The 6,000-nt window shown below is 41.6% G+C and overlaps 1 protein-coding gene across 1 annotated transcript in view; it reads left to right on the top strand.

Moving 5' to 3' along the window:
- The first annotated feature begins 3,386 nt into the window (after nt 1-3,386).
- thdl20.L (thyroid hormone down-regulated protein (gene 20) L homeolog) overlaps nt 3,387-6,000 on the top strand; it is an 88,073-nt gene continuing 85,459 nt past the window's right edge. The window contains exon 1 of the mRNA XM_041576197.1: nt 3,387-3,491. The gene's annotated coding sequence lies outside the window, so the exon portion shown is untranslated. The remainder of the gene's footprint in view (nt 3,492-6,000) is intronic.

The raw sequence follows: 6,000 nt of genomic DNA, 5'->3' as shown, positions 1-6,000 counted from the left end.
TTGGGCTTGAGGCAGATGTAAAGTGTAATGGGGCAGTGGTTGAGAAATGTATATTTTATTGGGTATGGAAGAATAAAAATTACAAAAGAAGCAATTGGTTTAATATATGAGATATTTGTTGGCATATCCTTTCATTAATAACCATGGTATGAACCAATCATAGTTGATGGGGCCAAAACAAAAGACCCCGCTGCCCCAACGTAACATTCTTTGTACGATTTCCAAATGGTATGAATCAGTGAGTTACATATTTTGAGAAAGAAGCGAGGGGGTCTTACGAGGTCACACGATCTCAACCATGTGACATTGATGCAGGGGGTAGAGCAGAGTTCAGCAGAATGGGTTGGGTTCAGGTACAGAGGGGCCTGACATGGAATACCTTTAAACTGGAGCATGCATTTATGCTATAAGTCAAAATAACTTGCTGCCAATGAGTTATGAGTTATGTTGGCATAATGAATCTATGATGCACTCCCCCGCTTAAATACCACATTGACGAACCTACTTATTTATGAAAGCACGTTGAACAATATAGGTTTAATTTAACAGGTAGAGGGCAATGTGTCAAGTGTAAAAAGGCACCCTGTTGTCCTGTGAGTTGCACCATAAGGCATCCCTAGAATGGAGTTAATCGGGGCATGGTTTAGGGGCATGGTTTATCTTTCAGACTGCAATTGGCTTGGGGGACTCTTTCCTCCAAATGGCTGACCACTGTCTAAGGCAGGGGTCCCCAACTTTATTTTACATATGAGTCACATTCAAAAGTAAAAAGAGTTGTGCAGCAACAAAAGCATAACAAAGGTTCCTGGGGGTGACATATAAAGGATATGATTGGCTATTCATTTGCTCTGTGTGGACTGGCAGCCTACAGGAGGCCATAAACCTGTTTTTATGCAACAAAAACTCGCCTACAAGCCAGGAATATAATAAACAAACACCTGCTTTGAGGCCACTGGGAGCAACATCCAAGGGGTTGGTGAGCAATGTGATGCTCACAAGCCTCTAGTTGGGGACCATTGGTCTAAGGGTTAGAGTTCACTGCCTACAGGGTAAGTCAAGGCTGTGTTGGACCATGGGATGCCTTAACCCCTATCCAAAATCACACAATAAATAAGGAAACAAATAATCACTCCAGGCTCATATAAAACCATGTTTTAAATGCCTTTGAGTCAAACATGGGCAAAATGCATTAAACTAGGTATTTCCATATATTGCTATGACAGCTTTCAAATGAGTGTCGCTGACTCCTTCTAAAAAGCAAAAGCTCTGTAAGGCTACACATGTATTGTTATCTTTATATTTTTATTACTCATATTTCTATTCAGGCCTCTAATATTCATATTCCAGTCTCTTGTTCAAATCAGTGCATGGTTACTAGGGGAATTTCAACCCTAGCTACCAGATTGCTTGAATGCAAATTGAAGAGCTGCCGAATAAAAAGCTACATAGCTCAAAAACCTTTAATAATAAAAAATGAAAACCAATTGCTTCAGAATATTCCTCTCTATATCATACTAAAAGTTGTCCCAAACGTGACCAACCCCTGTAATTTACATAATTCTGGAAAATGTTAAATTCTTACAAATGGATCTGGAAGTCCTCAGTGATCTCAGGAAGAAGCACAGACCTTAAAATGCATGTGTATAGGTGGAAATACTGAATTGTATATACCGAACTTATGCACCAGCCCAGAGGTTCAGTTGCCCTATAACAGTAATGATCCAGGCCTTCAAGGTTGTCCCCAGCAGCTCTCCGTCTTGGATCTTGTTAGTGAAAAAAGACTGGTAAAAAAAGCAAGGTCTATCATGAATAGACTTATCCTCCTTCACTCATCTGTCACTGTTTCACTTGGAAATTAACTGTTCAGAAATGCACGTTGAAAGGCTTCAGGCCTTTCCTAGCTGGAGAACATTGTTATCAAAGCCCAATCTGGCAACAGAAGATCTCTGTGATTATGAATTTTATTAAAATTCTAACTTGCATTCTTACTATAACCTGAGAAAATCTTAGCAAAAAAAAAAAAATACCCTTGAATTTAAATAGTTTCAGATTCACAACAATCTCGAAAAATCAAATAAAAATAAATCAGCAACTAAAACCTGGGAAGGGTCTGTAAAAGTCTGTAAAAGGAAGTATATTTTCAACATTCAAGCTATTTTTTTTAAAATTTATATTTTTGCCCTTTTATTCCAGCAAGTGGCTCCACTTTGGCTGCCTCCTCCTTTCCCGTCTTTTTTCCCCCACTTTTCCAAAGTCGTAACATAGTGTTCATGGAGCAGAATGATGAATGTAGCAGGTTCTAGGTTCTAGTTGTTCAAGTTCATCAACAATCCTGATGTTGTTGACCATCTCTTTGACAGCTTCCCTAGTGGTACAGGTATGGGATCTCTATAGCAGAAAACCAATATCCAGAAAGCTCCAAATTACAAAGGCCATCTCCAATAGACTCAAAATGCATTGGGTCCTGGGTTCAAGGCCAAATGAAGACAAAGCACAAATGATTATGTGCAAGTTGTTGATCACCAATTATCCTAATATTGATGAACATATCTTTGCTAGCTTCCCTGGTGGTACTGGTATGGGATCTCTTATCCAGAAACCCAGTATCCAGAAAGCTCCAAATTACAGGAAGGCCATCTCCAATAGTCTTAAAATGCATCAGGTCCTGGGTTCAAGTCGAACAAGGACAAAACCCAATAGGATATGTGCATGTTGTTGATCACCAACTATCCTGATATTGATGAACATCTCTTTGCTATCTTCCCTGGTGGTACTGGTATGGGATCTCTTATCCAGAAACCCAGTATCCAGAAAGCTCCAAATTACAGGGAGCACATCTCCAATAGACTCAAAATGCATCAGGTCCTGGGTTCAAGTCGAACAAGGACAAAACCCAATAGGGTATGTGCATATTGTTGATCACCAACTATCCTGATATTGATGACCATCTCTTTGCCAACTTCCCGATTAGTACAGGTATGGGATCCCTTATCTGGAATCCCACTATCCAGAGAGCTCCAAATTACTGCAAGACCCTCAATTTTTAATTATTTCCTTTTTCAAATGATAAAACAGTACCTTATACTGAAAACTCTAACTCAGATATTACTAATTTATACTGGTGTCTAAACAATCCTATTGGGTTTATGTTTGGCTTTTGGAATAATCATTAACTAAAACTCATCCCTGTATGAAGTGGCTGAAATATATTGTTCTAGTTATTGCATTTGCAAGAGATCCATGGCTCTGGAACAGAAACTCACCTAAGGCCAGTGTGTCTTAGAGATACCTGCTCATGTTAGGAATTCACTGACACATAGAACGGCTTCAATATGGGCTGGGCCTTTTTGGTTGTAGGCCAAATAGCTGCCAGCATAACTCACCTTTCTCCCTTTGAAGCTGTCAGAGTATAAGTAACTTAAGCATCTCACATCTGACACATTCTTCTCATTTGGTTGCCGAAGTACAGGTGTAAAGCAGTATCATCAAAAGTAAGTGATATTTAATATATTTTATTTCAGCTGTTGTTGGTCTGTCATGCTCTTATGCACAGAAGAAGGAATGAAAGAAGTGAAATTTTCCTGGTTTTGCACTGATTTATGTTTTTTTTTTTGCCATTTATTTGATTTATTGGTCCAAGGATGGGAAGGAAAAATGAAATGTAGGATCTTCTTAAGTATCAGTTTTTCAGTAGATGTTGGAGTTTTGTTCAGTTTGAAATAGTTTTTAATACATGTAGCCCTATATCATTTTTAAATTATTGTTGTGCAGTTTTGGAAGAGAATAGAGATGGTGCCTATAGTAACAGTGGGATAATAGTCTCTGGGAAGGGAGTGTGACTGTGGGATAGCAGGTATAATAGGGAGAGATGGTGTCTATAGTAACAGTGGATAATAGTCTCTGGGAAGGGAGTGTGACTGTGGGATAGCAGGTATAGTAGGGAGAGATGGTGCCTATAGTAACAGTGGATAATAGTCTCTGGGAAGGGAGTGTGACTGTGGGATAGCAGGTATAATAGGGGGAGATGGTGCCTATAGTAACAGTGGATAATAGTCTCTGGGACTGTGGGATAGCAGGTATAGTAGAGAGAGATGGTGCCTATAGTAACAGTGGATAATAGTCTCTGGGACTGTGGGATAGCAGGTATAGTAGAGAGAGATGGTACCTATAGTAACAGTGGATAATAGTCTCTGGGAAGGGAGTGTGACTGTGGGATAGCAGGTATAGTAGGGAGAGATGGTACCTATAGTAACAGTGGATAATAGTCTCTGGGAAGGGAGTGTGACTGTGGGATAGCAGGTATAGTAGGGAGAGATGGTGCCTATAGTAACAGTGGATAATAGTCTCTGGGAAGGGAGTGTGACTGTGGGATAGCAGGTATAGTAGGGAGAGATGGTGCCTATAGTAACAGTGGGATAATAGTCTCTGGGAAGGGAGTGTGACTGTGGGATAGCAGGTATAGTAGGGAGAGATGGTATCTATAGTAACAGTGGGATAATAGTCTCTGGGAAGGGAGTGTGACTGTGGGATAGCAGGTATAGTAGGGAGAGATGGTGCCTATAGTAACAGTGGGATAATAGTCTCTGGGAAGGGAGTGTGACTGTGGGATAGCAGGTATAGTAGGGAGAGATGGTGCCTATAGTAACAGTGGGATAATAGTCTCTGGGAAGGGAGTGTGACTGTGGGATAGCAGGTATAGTAGGGAGAGATGTGCCTATAGTAACAGTGGATAATAGTCTCTGGGAAGGGAGTGTGACTGTGGGATAGCAGGTATAGTAGGGAGAGATGGTGCCTATAGTAACAGTGGGATAATAGTCTCTGGGAAGGGAGTGTGACTGTGGGATAGCAGGTATAGTAGGGAGAGATGGTGCGTATAGTAACAGTGGGATAATAGTCTCTGTGAAGGGAGTGTGACTGTGGGATAGCAGGTATAGTAGGGAGAGATGGTGCCTATAGTAACAGTGGATAATAGTCTCTGGGAAGGGAGTGTGACTGTGGGATATCAGGTATAGTAGGGAGAGATGGTGTCTATAGTAACAGTGGGGATAATCGTCTCTGGGAAGGGAGTGTGACTGTGGGATAGCAGGTATAGTAGGGAGAGATGGTGACTATAGTAACAGTGGATAATAGTCTCTGGGAAGGGAGTGTGACTGTGGGATAGCAGGTATAGTAGGGAGAGATGGTGCCTATAGTAACAGTGGATAATAGTCTCTGGGAAGGGAGTGTGACTGTGGGATAGCAGGTATAGTAGGGAGAGATGGTATCTATAGTAACAGTGGATAATAGTCTCTGGGAAGGGACTGTGACTGTGGGATAGCAGGTATAGTAGGGAGAGATGGTGCCTATAGTAACAGTGGGATAATAGTCTCTGGGAAGGGAGTGTGACTGTGAGATAGCAGGTATAGTAGGGAGAGATGGTGCCTATAGTAACAGTGGGGATAATAGTCTCTGGGAAGGCAGTGTGACTGTGGGATATCAGGTATAGAAGGGAGAGATGGTGCCTATAGTAACAGTGGATAATAGTCTCTGGGAAGGGAGTGTGACTGTGGGATAGCAGGTATAGTAGGGAGAGATGGTGCCTATAGTAACAGTGGATAATAGTCTCTGGGAAGGGAGTGTGACTGTGGGATAGCAGGTATAGTAGGGAGAGATGGTGTCTATAGTAACAGTGGGATAATAGTCTCTGGGAAGGGAGTGTAACTGTGGGATAGCAGGTATAGTAGGGAGAGATGGTGCCTATAGTAACAGTGGGATAATAGTCTCTGGGAAAGGAGTGTGACTGTGGGATAGCAGGTATAGTAGGGAGAGATGGTGGCTATAGTAACAGTGGATAATAGTCTCTGGGAAGGGAGTGTGACTGTGGGATAGCAGGTATAGTAGGGAGAGATGGTGTCTATAGTAACAGTGGATAATAGACTCTGGGAATGGAGTGTGACTGTGGGATAGCAGGTATAGTAGGGAGAGATGGTGCCTATAGTAACAGTGGGATAATAGTCTCTG

The sequence above is a fragment of the Xenopus laevis genome, chromosome 9_10L (genome assembly GCF_017654675.1).
Source record: "Xenopus laevis strain J_2021 chromosome 9_10L, Xenopus_laevis_v10.1, whole genome shotgun sequence".
Classification (NCBI taxonomy): domain Eukaryota; kingdom Metazoa; phylum Chordata; class Amphibia; order Anura; family Pipidae; genus Xenopus; species Xenopus laevis.
This window is presented reverse-complemented; position numbering and strand designations above follow the sequence as displayed.